Source organism: Nycticebus coucang, chromosome 16, assembly GCF_027406575.1.
Source record: "Nycticebus coucang isolate mNycCou1 chromosome 16, mNycCou1.pri, whole genome shotgun sequence".
Classification (NCBI taxonomy): Eukaryota; Metazoa; Chordata; class Mammalia; order Primates; family Lorisidae; genus Nycticebus; species Nycticebus coucang.
In genome coordinates, this window is record NC_069795.1 from 43,848,640 (window position 1) to 43,865,970 (window position 17,331).

The window sequence follows — 17,331 nt, forward strand, 5'->3', positions numbered from 1 at the left end:
AATCCTCAGGAAAACCAGAGGAGGAACCGACAAGGGAGAAGGGGGAATAAATGTTAATGGATTTGGATTTGAAATGATGTATTAAATTCAGGTAAGCAGAGAAGATAGGAACTCACCCACTTTAGGGGTGGAGATAAGAAATAGTTGCTATGCTCAACAGAAGATCAAAACCATCAATACGATGAACAGGTTTTTCTCCCTAGTCTTGAGTTTAACATGAATTAGACTGTGGACTGTCTCTTTTCTCAACTTTGTTTTACTTCATAGCACATTTTACACTCTAATATACAGGATAACTTAACATATTCATATTCATTTTGCGACTCTCAGTGACAAATTGCTAGATGTGTGCTCACATACACACACAGTTTCTATTCTTGCTTGATTTATAGCTAGCCTACGTTTTCCATTCTCCATTGTTATTAGGTGTGTCCATGTGAATGAGTTCTAGCTATAGCCACATTCAGAATGTGTGGAGACCCTAGAAAATGTATTTTTTTGTGGGATCCTCATCTATTTAAAATAAGTAATAAAAAATGTATTACAGAATTCATAGACCCATGTAAACTACAGTTATTTATCAGTGAAAATTGAAAATAATAGAGAAGATTTACTTCTGCCTTGGTTTATAGTCCAATGGATACAGGAATGTTGTCTTTGTAATATCCATTCATACATTCTCCTGTTCAGGGCAAGGAACTTCTCTGGACTCCTTATTGTCAAATATAGCATTTCTGGCTATTTTCTTATTTTGCATTGGGAGAAAAAGATAACAATGCCATTATTATTACAATGCTATGGATTTTTGAAACTCATTGTGTTTAAACCATATGTATACTTTTGCCTCTACGGGTCTCTAATAACATTTATTTAATGATGCTTGCATCATTTGCAAAACACTGTATCATTTATCAACTGCCCAAGACAGCTGCTTCCAATGACTTTTTCAGAGATTTTTATTGTGGTTCCTTGATGATGACCACAAATGCAAGAGAGTGCAGGATAGTATGAAAGATGATTCATTTTCTGATCATCTAAATGTTACCAGTTGAAGAGTAGAACAGGTATAAAAGATATTAAGCACATCTTTCAATCATATTCCCCCAATAATATCTCATCTTGAATTCTTTAGGCTCAAATCACTGTTTCCACAAGGTGATTTTTTTTCAGTGTTGATTGTTTGCATCCCAACCTTCCACACACTGCCATCAATGGGGAAGATAGATAAGGAGCCTATTGGTGGAACAGAAGGGCGGCCATGTCCACATAAGAAATAATTATCTTTCCTCTGGCATGTCCTTGAGCATAATACCGTTGCACTAATCAGAGATTAAGAAAACCTCATTCAGAAACCCTTAAGCATTGTGAAGATTGTATTTGCAATCTTTGTAAGAGATAAGTATAGCCACAGAGGAGGGAAGACCTGACGTGGTATTGGGTTCCAGCAGAAAAGGGCACACAGAACAAATGACACCTCTGCCACCACTTCCCACACCTCTACCACCACTTCCCACTCTTTTGTGTAGCACAGACTGGAGTCAGCAACATGGTATGAACATGGCCCAGTGAGAGCTAATATATGGGAAAGAGTGCATACCCAGCCTTATACATGTGGCTCAAACCCCAAAGTTGGCTAAGATAGTGAAATTACCTGATGTCAGTGTGTTAACCCATTCAGGCAGCCGAATTTCATGCAATCCTGTCCCCCCTCCTCCCCCCAAAAATACCATGCTTGTAAGTGGGAATGATTCCCTCACTGGCTATCCTCCTGGAATCAAGGCCTGAATCTCAGAATGACCTCTCGACATGGGTCCTGGAGCACCTGCAGCATCTAGTAGAACCCACACATGAGGTAGGGAGTTGCATACAGTTCTATATAAAGCCATAAATTAAATAGATGTGTAGGATAAAGAAGCTCTTCCTCTACCTTCACTTGGAGAACATTTTGGTCTATTCAACTGTATGGATAATCACTTTCTATTTTGTTTATTCCTTTATATATTATACATTGGTTGAGCTTTGTTTTGGTAGTTGTCTATTTTAATTAATACAGTCTTCCACTAGAATACAACCTCTGCATTGATTTATAGTCCAACGAATACAGGAAAATAGTCTCCATAATATCCATTCAAGCCTTGGATTTTAGTTTTGCTTTATTCTCTACTTTATCTCTAGTGTTTATAAAAATGTCTGACGTAGTAGAGATCTGTATTAATCTATAGTGATAGATACTAAGCATAGTCTTCAGAATGGAAATCACTTGATAAAGTGACTCAAATGTTTATTAGAACCCAGCTGTAAAAGCTGAGTGAGAGGAATGGGAAGCATGTGTCAAAACAGGAGGGGTCCATTTAGTGTATACTTAGATATTTGGCTTTTATTTTTAAAACTTTGATTAAGAAACTTTAGGCCACCTGAGATTTTCAGGGCCCAGACAAAGCTGAAGAGTATATGAGAGTTCCTTACTCCATGGTCATAGCAACAGTGATGGACTGATGCTGAAGTCAAAGACCTCAATGGTTAGAACTGAGAAGAATGTAAAGTGAGGAATTAGAGCAGGCAGCTTGTGAATATCGTTATGATGTCCACGTGTCATAGCATCGATATGACATGACAGCTTGAAGAGCCTTAGTTCTTCCTATGAAATAGTTGCATGTAAAATGCATGAAACTTACTGCATGAAGAATATATTTTTATTTAAAGGAACTGGAATTGGCTGATTACTGTTGCAGTCAGACTGTATAGCTCAAAACTACTAATGAATAAGCAAGTTAGCAAAAATCAGAGCAAGTTAGCAAAAATCAGAGTATTGGTGCACGCAGGGCAGAGCAAGTAGACTAAATACAGAAGCAACAGCTGAAATAGTAGAACAGACACACTAACCACACCTTAATTTTCTTTTTGAATTGAATCACATTAATACATATCATTGAGAGGTAAGGAGATATTTAGAAGCACAGAAATAATCATCTCATTGTGCTAAGCCAAGATGGACATGCTGTTATGAATCCTCAAATAACAACAAAACCACGGTAAAAATTGAGAATAAAATTTGGCAATTCAGATATTGCTCTAAGGGGTTGGTCTAGAGTTGATGTCTCTTTGCTCATTCTACATTCTGTGCTTGGTCCATTCCTGTTAATCAGCCATGTGCGTTAAATAATAACTATCTAAACCAGCGCTTCTAAACTTGTGAGTTGTGACCCCTTTGTAACAATGAAAATACATCGCGGCATTAGGAAGGTTGAGAACCACTGATCTAAATGAATGATAGGATAGGTTGGATAGGTTGGTGCTTAATATTTAACAGAGTCGAGTCTAACTTTTCTTCATAATACTACATGCAATATGTGAAAATAATCTGAAGCCTAGATGAGCAGAGTTAGCTTTTCATTGCAACATAGCAAAGAGTTTAGACTCTGAAGACATTTCTGGGTTTAAATCTCAACTTTACTACCTACTAGGTGTGCATATTTGGTAAAACTACTTATTTTTTTCTGTTTCTCATTTTCCTAATATTTAAAATTGAGATAGAAATAATACCTACTTTGTGGAGACTGAGTTAATCATTGAAAAATTCATGGCTCAAATAAAGTAAACATAGTATAAGAGGCCAATAAAAAAAAGAAAACGAAGCATTTTAACTTATTTTTAAAAGTTCCTCAAAGGATTCATTTAATTTGTGTGTGTGCTTTTCAGACCACTTTTATGGAGGATATACTTTTTAACTAAATGCTCCATGTGAGATAGGGAAAAAAACCCTTGAAAGATGGGAACTGGCTTGGTACTTAAAGTTGCTAGGTCCTGGTGTTCAACCTTAGGACATAAACGATATAAATGATCTCACAAAAAAGCAACATCAGACATCAACCAATTAAAAGAAGAATATAATTTTATCTAAGTACTACCAATGCAGCCCCTCCGGACCCCCCCACAACTATAACAACAACAAAACAACCCAGCCCCCACTCCCAAGTAGAATGCACAAGTGGCCACTGCTTCTTTAAAACTTACAACTTGAACCTCATTCCTGTCTTTCCGCTTTCCAGTAAAAGATTTATTAAGATGTGCAAATATAGAATCTCTCCTGCTGACATCACCCACACCAGAGTGAACTCTGCCTCCTGGGACCCTCCCCCAAATCACTTAACCAAAACACAAATCCTGTGATTAGCCCTGTCTAGCACTCTCTTACTGAGATACTCGAGGGTTCTTGTGGTGTGAGATCTGCCTCCCTGCCACAGATCAGCTCTCAGAGACCCTTGGAAGAGGGCAGTGATACATCATTTACTATACAGATATTTTTATTTTTATATGAATAGCCACGTTTTTAATATTGATTCAATACAGGCTTGGGTATTTGAAGGCTTTGAAAAGTGTTAAGTCTAGAGTCTCTTTCATTTTTACCAATGTCTTAATTGTAATAATGTATAGGGGGAAAAGTCTGTAGTTGAATCGAATTCTCCAAACCAGTCAGTCTTCGTGCACTCTGCATGTAATATTACTGTTATTCACATTACATTTCTATTCCAAATAAGAAATAAATTATTCATTCTTTGCTTTGGTGGGGTTAGTTTTTTCTGAGATGTTTATTCTCCTTTTGTTTCCTCAGATTTATGAGTCTGGCAAGCTTTTCTGTCTGTTGCTGAAAAGACTATTGTGCCGATGTACACACAGTCTTAGCAAATAATTTATTTCAGACCTCTGAGAACATTCTTTTTTTTTTTTTTTAACTCACAAAACAGGGATTTTTCATTTCAGTCATCGGTCCCAATCTTAGCAGTGATTCCACAATGTCAGTATTCATTTTCAATTAAAAAAAAAAGTTATAGCTGAGGAGGCTTTGACATAGAAAAATGGAACAGTAGTGAAAATCGTCTTGAATTGTATGTTACCACCATGGAAATTTTGGTAAGGGAAGAAGTATTAATTTTTAAATGCTTCCATTTTCTCTTTTGTTCTCTGTTTCACTTACTTCAAATGTTATAAAAAATAAATGTATTCCAGTTTGGAAACAAAAAAAATTTCAACAGCAGGTAATGAATTCTGTTAATTCAAAGTACACATTTTATTTTAGTTAAAAGGATTATCCTTTGCCTTATTTAGATGGTTATCAGTTGAGCTTGTCTAAAGGTGAACCTTTATTTGTAGAATCATATTATTATTATTTCCCTGTTTTGTTGTGATAACTTTCCTAATTATGCCTGAGAGTTTATAGGATCATATTACCTATTTTTTTATTTATGACATTTTCTGATCTGTGACTAATTATATTATTATTATATCATTCTACTATAAGTCTAGATGAGACTTTTGGTCTATAGGTGTAGCTCTTTTTCTTAGGTAAAGAACAAACATGGCTGTAACTCCTTAAAAATAGTCTTTTCTTAAAACTCTCCCCAAAAGAAAGATGATTCTTCAACCTCTCATTGTAAAAAGAAACTTGACTTTTAAAGAAATGACAAAAGAGACCTTGAACACAATCCATAACAACTTGACAAAGGTATATATTTATCATTTGCTTTGAAGACCTCGGACTAAACCTCATAATACTGAAATTTCATGGAGTCAGTAGATATTGTATTTTCTTTCTTCCTGTCCTGATCATTCTTTTGTCAGCTGTAACATAAACAATACTGGAATTACATGCCTGGGATGTTGAACAGGAAAAGATGAGTCTCATTTTAGCTAGCTTGTTGGCAGAACTATTTCCAAAGCATTCCTTTTTCAACCTTTATGAAAACCAGCTGCAGGTCTTATATAAGGGCAAAAATTAGCATGGATTCAGAAGGATTTGTGTTCACATTTTCATCAGTGAAGAAATAACGTTTGACTAAAATATATAATCAAAACTGCTCAGGAATAGTTTTGCCAACATTTGTAAAATACGATATAATATTACTCATCAAGGATTCTTTATTGGTGATATTTGGAAAATCACTCGGTCTCTCTCTTGCTAGTTTTTTTCTATTTTAAAACTGACAATATTTACTTCTTTTAATAAAACTCACATAAAACATGTGTTGACATTGAGCTAAACACTCCCATTATATAAATTTTTAGAAAATAATTCAACATTTTGGGAAAAAAAAAAAAAGACTCAGCATGTTGGAAACCAGGGAATATCCTATTCCATAACATTTTCAAAAAGCCAAAGGCATACTTTTCACAGACATTCCAGAAAGTAAAATCCACTACATTCCTGATTTTAATAAGTTGAAATATATTTTTGTAGTCATTTTTATAGAAGAGAACGTTTTTGTATTTGGTACTTTTCCTGATTGTTTTTCTACATTAATATACATCTTATTTTATTTTGACTTTAGACCTCAGAACAAATTCTCTTATTCCTTTGAAAAAGACAAAAGTTCATTACCTTGGAAACTTGGTCTTTTTGAGTGTGGAGCCTTGGTAAGAATGTTTCTATGCATGGTGACCAAAACTTACACTTAATGCTAAGATATACAGATGGAGGTCTAATTAGAAATTTTAAAATAAAGTTACTCCTGGAAGTCCAAAGTTCATAGTTACTTTAAGTGAGTAGGGGTAAAGGTCATGAGATTAGCTAAATCGTGCCCTTATGTAAATTCATGACATGTTGCTTTATCATTGTTCTCACCTTCAAGTTAGCAAAATGTTAACCTCTAATATTTCTTTAAGTCATCTACAGACTTTCAGATTTGGGAGGAATGTTACGGCCCACTCATCAATCCCATTATTTCACAGAGGGGAAGATGAGACTCAAAAAGGTCATCAAGGACTAGCACTTAAATTTCTTATGATTCCACATTTTGTCTTCCAGCAGTGGGTTCCTTTTCTTTACTTCCTCTCAAGCCTAACAACATCTCCCACATTTCCTGCTTTCAAGTAGATGATTTACACAAGCAATATGATCTATTTCACTTTTACAACTGAAGTAGTTCCAAACAGCTGGCAAATCCAAGGGCAAATATCACAGGGTTGCTTCAGAAGCAGCATTCCTACATTCATAACCCTTTCCAAGGTTTAAGCAAAGAGGCACAAGTAGTTTTTCACATTAACATGTGATACTGAGATTGTCATTCTTCCAACATCTATGCCAGTCATTTGCTTATATATCTTCAGACACCTACATGGCTAGAATTTCTAAGCTTCTCTCCATGCAATATTATCCCAGCAAGAAGTCTGGCCATAATTCCAAAAGATGATAATGAAATTTACATTATTTTATTTTCATATATTAAGTCATATCCTAATAGTTCTCAAGTTAACTTCACATTCCCTTTTATCTCATATCTTACATATTTAAGAATTGTGAAGGTGTTTGAAAATGAAACAGGTAGGCCGTTGCTGTTCAATCTCTATACATTTACTTAAATCCACTTAAGGCACTAGCAGACCAGTGCCTGGGGAGGGACAACTTCCTGGCTGGTAAGTAGCTGCTCCCTCTTTGCATCTGGCATGGCAGAGAGCAGAAAGCTCTCTGGGATCTCTTCTATAAAAAGACTAATAATCCCACACATAAGGGCACTAATCTCATTCATGAGGGCACCACCTACATAATCTAATTACCATTCAAAGTCCCCCCCATCACATTGGGGGTTAGGATTTCAATGTCTGATGAATTTAGAGCTGTGTGTGGGAGAAACATTCAGTTCATCATAACTAATTTGTTTTTTGACAATAGATTGCCAGAATACATATATTATTATTTCACAACTGAGGCTCTACCTTAACAGAAATCTAAAACAATGTAGCATTGACTTTGGGACCAGGTAAAGGTATAAGCTAGTTGTGATGAGGGAGAGATCAATGACAACACCCATATGGGGAAACAGTCCTTGGTGTTGTACACTAATTTGAAAAGAATAATGCTTGTTCCTTTTAAATGTCTTGCAGATTTCTCTATGACTCACCTGACCTTGAAAAACATAGGCAAAGGAATTCTAGAAAATATTATTTCTTCTTAACAAAATTAATTTACAATACCATATGCAATTTGACATCATTCTTAAAATATATGGCCACAGCTATAACGAGGTTCTCTTTCAATCATTCCAAAACCACATCACAGTCCTGCTTGTTAACAGTCATTTCCCACTGTTCCTCTACTCCAGGCCATATCTAGAATGACCAGCATTCACTTTCAAAATAATCAAACAAATTATGGATCTTCTAAATAAAATTCTGTGACTCCTGCAATAACTACTCTGTGTATTAAAGTTCATAGTCATCACCACTAAAAGAATATTCACAATTTACTCTAAACATCTTGTATAATATGATAGTGTTCCAGATTTCCTATGCTTCTTGGAAATTTATGTTCCCAGTGTTTTTTGAACAAGCCATGCATTTACATGCTTTCATGCTTAGCTTACTTGCAAATCTATGCTTATTTTTTTTCAACTCAAACTCAATCTCTATTCTTGATGTCTCTAACCAATTCTGTCTCATTCTCTACCAGCCAATGAAGGTCATTTTTTCTGTATAGATCTTGTTGTATTGGTTCCTGCTTCCATAATAGTGATTATTGTTTGATATGTGTATTTTAAAATTTCATATTAATATCAGCATCCATATAATTAGGTTGCATTGTCTGCACTTGTTAGGTAAAGTCCAAGTTATAGTTAAGCCCTTCATCCAGGAGGTATGTCAGATACCTCTGCATTGTACCTAATAGGTTAGAACTTAACACCCTTTCCTACTCTTAAGTATATGTTTTTCTCTCTTGTGGGTGTGTCATTGTTTATCTATTAAGTTCATATTAACATTGAGTACATTGGATACTTGCTTTTCCATTCTTGTGATACTTTACTTAGGAGGATGTTCTCCAAATCCTTCCAGGTTACTACTAAACATGTAAAGTCTCCATCTTTTTATGGCTGAATAGTATTCCATGGTGTACATATACTATAGTTTATCAATCCATTCATGAGTTGATGGACACTTGGATTGATTCCATGTTTTAGCAATTGTGAATTGATCTGGGAAGGACATTATAGTGCAAATCTAATTTTTCCTTCTGGGTAGATAACTAGTAATGGGATTGCAGGATCAAATGGAAGTTTACTTTTAATTGTTTGAGGATTCTCCTTAGTGCTTTCCACAGAGGCTGTATTAGCTTGCAATGCACCAGCAGTGTAAAAGTGTTCCCTTCTCTCTACATCCCCAGCAGAGTCTGCAGTTTTTGGACTTTATGACATGGGCTATTATCACTGAGGTTAGGTGATATCTCAGAGTGGTTTTGATTTGTATTTCTCTGCTGATTAGGGACATGAACAGTTTTTTTTTTATGTGTTTGTTGACCATTTGTCCATGTTTTATACCTTCTTTTGATAAATATGAACTTTGCCTATCAAGAAAAGTTACCAGTTCATGATTGCAAGAGGGACTTTACCTAACAATTGCAATCAGTGTAACTGGCTTATTGTACCCTCAATGAATCCCCAACAATAAAAAAAAAAAAAAAAAAAAGAAAAGTTACCAGTATAACAATGCACATTTTCCCTTTAACTTTTAGTCTCTTCTGACTTTATGGAAATGTAAATGATCAACTTATAACTTGAAACTCTACACTATGCTAAAATATATTTATCAAATGATTTATATGTACCTGTGTTTGTGTATTGTACATCTAGAGGGGGGAAGGTGTGAATTTTGCTTAGTATTTGTGTGGTCCATATAGATATCCAAGAAAATCACATTTACAGCTTCAGTCATTAATTCAATACAATTAACAACTTTTCAGTAACTGCACTGATGTTTTTCTGACAGTTCTGAACTATTCTGTTAAATCATTCTTATATAAATAAACATGAAACTTATGCTAATGTATTAGATGATCCAGTTTATTTTATTTACTTTGTTACTGAAGGATGTTGCTATAATAATGATTGATGAGTAATATTATAGTTGAATACATAATAGTATAATAATTGCTCAGACTTAAATTCAAAATATCAAATTATTCCCACCAAATTACATAATGTTTTAGACACTTTCTTGTAGTCCTCCTTCCTGGAATGAAAATTAGAGCCAGGGGATTTCAGTCCATAAACAACCTTTACTGAAGTAAGATTTTCATCAAAAATAACCACCTTTCCAGAGACTACCTATAGAGCTAGAACTTAAATAAGTTGCACAGTATGAAACACATATTATGATTTGAAAAGTAAACAAACAAACAAAAACTTTTTCACTACCTTTGAAAAAGTATACCCAGATTATGCTGGGATATTCAAGGACAGAGTAATAAACAGCTTCTTACTCCACCTAGACTATTTTTGGCAATAATGACTATTATATTTTTTCTTTAAATTATATTAAAATTCTCTGTTTTATTCTTATCACTGGCATACAAAATAAAGTTAATCTTCTCCCACAGAATAACTCTGAAATTATTTTAGAATCACTATCCTGGATCCCAAAGTATTGTCGATTTGAGAAAATTTTATTTTTTTAACACTATCAGAAAATATATTAAATACCTACTCTGTGTCAGGTATTGTGTGAGGCATTTGAGATATAATCCCAAATTGAACAGATCTTGGCTTGTGCTTTACGAACTCACCTTCTAGTGATGAAGACCATTAACAAACAAGTAACATAAGGTTTTTATGTTTTCTAACCTTTCACTCTACTGATCCCACTTCTCTGAATAAATTTCACTTCTAATATATTCCTTTTCAATTATTATTCTCAAACTGAATTTTACGTTTCAAAAAATGATCTGATTAGTAATGATTTTAAGCAATGTAGTCAACCTCTCATTACCTCAGCTTCCTTAATGATAAAAGGAGTTATGGAAGTAACTACTTCCTTAATTGTAGGTTTTAAATAACATGCCAGATATAAAGAATGTAACATAGTGTTCGTCACTTAGAAAGCACTCAATAAATGTCAGTGATTATTATTGCCCGCAAAGAATTTATAATTACTCTCCTTCATTTTTTCCAAATGCAGTCAACATCACATTAGTTTTTGTGGTGAACATGTTATACTAGTGTTGGGACTTTTCCATTCATTCTACCTCTTAGTTATGACTGAAATAGCCAATAATTTGAAAATTTTATTCTTCAGAGATACATCTTATTTTTTTAAAATTTGATCTCCATTAAAAATACCCACTATTCCAGATGCTGCTTTTATTGTTAGATCTTAAGTAAGTTGCACATTATAGTTCTTGCTCATTTATTTTGGTAAATATGTATTTACTTAACGTTTCTACTACTTTGTAGAAACTACTACACTAAATCAGACAAGTCCAAAGCCAAATCCTGTGACAATTCACTGACCCAGCTGGAAGGCAGATATTATGGAGTGAATTACTTTTTTCTTAAATATTTAAGACACAGATTTATATACAATAATTTGCACATAACACTCCAAAGTTTAGTTTGTATACTCAACTGTGATACACTATAAATTCTTCATAAGTCTCATACTAATTAATTAAAAATGTTGCTTGTGCTATATTGAACCTTGTTTGGCTCTGTGAGTGATGGCTGAGATATAATTTCTATTCAAATGAACAAAATCACCAACTTACAGACCAGAGGAACAATTTCAAGGTAATCACAATCATACCCATTATAGTAATAATAGTAATATTTATATGACCGGTTAAATGAAACTTCCTTTGTGAATACAAAAAAAATCAGAAAAGCAAAGACAGACTTAAACAAAGCAGCAGAAGCCTCTATTACAGCTGCCAAAAGGCACGACTCGTTTTCATGAAGACTATCTGAAATTTATTGTAAAATTTTTTGTCGTCTGATAGCTATCTACACCTACCATACGTGGTGCTAAGGGAGACGTGCCATCTCTTTTACATAAATGATACAATGCCCAGAACAAGTCATCTGCGGGATAATGGCATCCCTTTTGATGTCCCTGAAAATGATATCAAATAAGTGGTAGACAGATTTATTTTACTTGTAAATGTGTACTTGTCTAGCACCCACTCGCACACTGATATTTGTTTAAAGAATTATACCTTATTATGCTCTACTGAAGTGCTGCAGAGGCATTTAATACCATCTGCAAGGAGGAGACAAGACTAGACTCACCACTAATTCCCATGATTTTGAATAGCTGTCCATTTAGACCCATGGGACAATGTAAGCACTTGTTTAAGCTCAACCAGTTATAATTACAACTGCTGTTTCAAAATCCACCTCAAACCCCTTGATTATCTGAGTTTATTATCCTTTAAAATATATACTTACTGAGGGTTTTCTGAGTAGTGTCTCATTAATTGTAACAGAGGGAAAAAAAGAATGTTATCTGGGGGCTTTGAGCTCTTCTTAAAGGACTCATTCACTTGGTTTTAGTTCAGGGACCCTGTCTAAAATTTTAATTTCCATTAGTAGCAACTATGGATTTCCTATTCACAAAAATATCAACTTATTGGGTAAGTGTTAGTTGGCCAGGGAGCTGATGGCATGGTCTTTTGATTCTTGGCCTCTGCAGCTGCTCAGCTGAGGCAAGTTAATCCCCTGACGCCTTAGTAATGCTGCGTGTGTGTGTGGTGGTCCAGGGATTAGAAATGCTTTCTATCAGTATCACCACAATTTGACAACTCCTCTCTGGCCATTATCATCATTAATCCAACTTTCCATAACACATTATCTCTATTGTAACAGCAGCCTCCCAGCTAGTCTCCTTGCCTTCAGTTTGGTCTGATCAGCTCTGAAGAAAATCAAGGAGATCCTGGAAATAATCTTATCTTTATGGTAATGTAAACAGAAAACTGAAATGTGAGCAAGGCACCTAGAGTCAGAGAATATTAGGTCTCAAAGACAAAAGTCACCAAAGAATGAAGACCAGTGGCAGACCCCATAAAAGAAAATTTATTGTCATATCTAAGCATTAACTACAGAGCAGTTTGTGATTAGAGCAGCTTAATTTAAAAAATGTGCACAGAGTGCATAGATTTTTATTACCTCATTTTACTCAAAAGCTGATCATAGCTACCATGCATCTTACAAGGGTACATGTTAAACTTACTAAATTCAGAATATAAATGTCTTAACACAGTAACTAAGAAAATGCCATGAAGGCTATGTTAACCAGTGTGATGAAAATATTTCAAATTATATATAAACCCAGCAAATTGTACCCCATGACTGCATTAATGTACACAGCTATTATTTAATACAAAAAAATCCTTCTTCTAAAGGATACTAATTACATTATGACATGAAAGAATGATGATGTACATTTTATATTGAGTCCCAGGACAGTGTCCTGCATGTAACATTCATTTAATGAATTATTTTTGAATGAGAGCTATGAGAAAATGAAAGAACAAATAAAAGGCTTCCTCAGTTTCTTTTCTTGTAAAAATGAAAAGATCAAAGCAGGAAATTCCTGAAACCTTTAATTTTAATCAATTATGATTCTATACTTCCAAAGGAAGAATAGCAAAAACTAACTTAATAATTAAATCTCAAATCAAAAACTATTCATTCTTTCTCTAGATGGTGCTGTTTCCCATTTTGGCTCGCATTAGTTCTTTTCTTTTTTTTTTTTTAACTTTCCTTTTTTTCTATGTCTTTTTATTGTATTCCAAGTGATTAGTGTAGAAAATAAACTCAAAGTTGAAAGAAATGACTAAAAACTTGATTCTTCCATGATAATTTTTATTAACCCAGGAAAAGAAACAGAAGAGCAGAAAGGGAGACAAGGTGTTTTTTGAGCATTAGATGTATTTGAGATAGTTCAGCTGGGGGTTCAGATTGTATTGGTAAATAAAAGGAATAGTTTGAATTCCGTCAGTATCTATTACAAATTAAAGCACTAGTAGCATACAAAAAGTAAAGGGAATAAATAGAAATGTATAGTTGAATCTCTACAATTTTCTTTCCCCAAGCTTATAGGGTTATGGAAAAGGAAAGCCACACATGAAAAAGGAAACAATACTTTAACTATAACAGCACTTGTTCCTTATAATTTCCAAGATTCTGAAACTCCAATAATCAACATCTGTCAATGAAGTATTCTATTTTTAATCTCCTTACAGTTTATAATAAATATCAATTTCATATTTTGTTCAGATGTATTAGAGCAGTTGATTACACAGCTACACAATAAAATTAGTGGAAAATACAAAATATACTCCCAGCACACAGATGGAAAAGAATGATGCTTTGTGAATTCTGACTCTTTGATGCATACTTTGCCTGAATACACCTGGTGAGATTTTCAGTGTTATTTTCAACTGTAACAAGAAGACAAATCAAAACTTTATTTTTATAAGTAAATGAACAGAAGAGAATCCATAAACCTAAAATATTAGGTACTACCCCAATACAATTATTGATGAGTATTTTAAAAAGTATCAATAAATGTACAGAATTGAGTTAACATTAACATATTTATATTTTCTATGAATTGAATCTTCTATAATCAGTGAGGCATACTCCTTTTTGTAAAATATTATGTAAAATTGGAGTCTTCTAGCTATCGAATGCATTATTCTTGCTTAAGACATCATTATGCATATATAGAAGGTATATACTGGCTTTTAATAAGGCAATAAGGAATATTCTGAGTTTAACTAAATTACTCCCCAAAAGGGATTTCTTATGAAGTTGATTCTCTTTTCCTAGTTTCAAATCATTTGATATTTCAACAGAGACTTTTTAGAGGTATATTTCTTTTCTTTTCTTTATTTTTTCTAGAGACAGTCTTACTTTATCACCCTCGGTAGAGTGCTGGAGCATCATCACACAGCTCACAGCAACCTCCAAATCCTGGGCTTAGGAGATTCTCTTGCCTCAGCCTCCCAAGTAGCTGGGACTGCAGGCACCCACCACAACGCCCCGCTATTTTTTTGTTGCAGTTTGGCTGGGGCCGGATTTGAACCTGCCACCCTCCGTATATGGGGCCAGCACCCTACCCATTGAGCCACAGAAGCCACCCCAGGTATATTACTTTAGATACTAAAAATAGGCACTTACATGTAAAAGGACTTTTTTGATTATTTTCTTCTGAAAAACAGAATGCATATTTATATTCTAATTATACTGTAATATCTACTCAAATTGTGAGTTAGTATTTTATTTATTTTTGTATACCTTTATTACTAAACATAAGAAGAAAAAACTAATTTTAACTGTTCTGATTCATTTATATTTAAGCCATCAAAATTTTATGTTATCTAAATGATTTTAATGCACAAAAAAGCTATAATGGTATCTTTAACGCTGTTTTCATTTCTACACCAGAGAGACCATGTTTTCTTAATATCTTATGAGTCTTATTTAATAAAAAAAAAAAAAGGAAAATGGAAATGAAGAACAAATAGTTTTACTTGATTTGGGCTGTTTATATATGAGGTTACTAAAATCATTTTTTTTTTTTTTTTTTTCTGATCAAGCTCCGTCGAGTTTATTTTTCAGCTGGACTTTAAAATCATTTTAAAATGAGAGTCCATAGAAAATATAGCTAGATTTTGCATCCACATAATGGCAGGTAGACGGTCGCTATTATTGAAAGTTACGTGTGTACTGTAGGAGACACCTGAAAAGAAACACCCTGGTAATAAGGGAATGGGGGAGGGATTGGTCTTTCCTTGAAGAGCATGAGAGAACATACATCATTGCTTGGTCGTCTCCACATTTGTGGTGTAAATAGCTACAGGACCACATCTATAAAGAGCCACGAGAGAAGCTAGTCAAGGCTCCGACTAAGCTCCTGCCAGGCTCCTACTAAGACTGATTGTTACACCTGTGAGGCGCTCCAGCACCTCTGACCTGACCGACACAACTCAATCAGGCTCCTCCTGATGGGGAACCTGACCTGACTGAGACAACAGCCTCCCTGGCACCTGTGGGAGCCATAGCAGAGCGAGCTTGTACAACGGTCCACGTCCTGGCATTTTCGTGGGCCTGGGCCGTGATCCAGCGTCCCGGCGCCGGCATGTATAACATAAAACCCATATGAGAATGGGAATTATGGTAATTTTTAAGCCTCCCAACTAAATCTATTTTGATTTGACAACTCACAATTTTATCATTTTCTTCAATTTTCTGAAGCCATGGTAAGTTAGTAAATAAATTCAGTTATGATGTTCTATCAGTTATATAGATAATACTAAACTGGCTTTTGTAAAAGGTGTGAGGAAATTACTATCAGAATCGGGATTCAGTTGTTTCCTAAAATAGATGAATCTGAGTCATTTTGAAAAATGAACTATTTGTGGCCATTTGGAGCTGACCCAGGAAAGGAACAAAATGATCATCAGCTAAGAGGAGAGACAGACAAAAACTGTAGTGGAGAGTAAAAGGCTACATGTGATGTTTTGCACCAGAGTGCCATAGAGATTTGCATTGACAATGAGACAAATAATAGTAGCCAAAAAATAAAAGCAATAAAACCCATTTTCAAATTTGGCACTTTATAACTACACTAAAAATCCTGAATCAATTATGTCTATCAAGAGTTTGAGCAAAATTATTTAACTTAGCCTCCTCATTGACTTGAGATAATGTGATGAAATCTCGGAAGCTTTCAATTCATTCCTTTATTTCTTCATTTACCTTTTATTTATGCATTGAACTGCTTACAAAAGGCCATGAGATGTGTGAAATTAAAAGAGATCTTTTATTTTCTGTAATAGATAGATTGGGGAGACACAGCCTCCACTGTAAGCAAAGTGTGCTGGAGAGAACAAAGAAACAGTTTTACTTTTATAGAAGAATTTCTTGCCAAGGTTCCCAATCCAGTCAGTTTAAATGAAAGGATTTAAACTTGTTCTGATTGGTTGATTTAAGTGAGTCCCGATTGGTCAAGGCAGCTGATTGGGTGATCTTCAAGTTTGAAACCATAAGCCCCTTTTGATTGAAAATATTCAAGTGGCCTATTGAAGAGTTTCCAGTCCTTTGTTACAGGAACTCATCTCCCTCAGGACTGTGTAGTCAGGATGTTTTTCAAGGGGTGCCATTTCTTCCTAGAACACAGGAAGCATAACTTCACAGCCACCTCCCTGCAGCCCTCTGGTTCTACTTTCGAATTTAAAACATGTCTTTTAGCCATAAGGAGCCCATCATGTTGGAGCATTTGGGGGTCTTCCTGCAGTTTTATTTTATACAACTAATGTTCATTGAATGGTTAGTCTGGCATGTGGCCACTGTTCTGGGCAGTGAGGATAAAACAGTTACAAAACAGAAAGGTTTCCTGCTCCTATAGAGTTTTATTTTAGTTAAGGAAAGCAAAAAATAAACAGTAAATAATAAATATACTATATATGACATGATGAAAACTGTATGAATAAAAAAAGGTAGGACAAATATTAGACAATTCTAGAAAGGGCCTTCCAGGAGGCCTTCAGATAACATGGCATTTCAG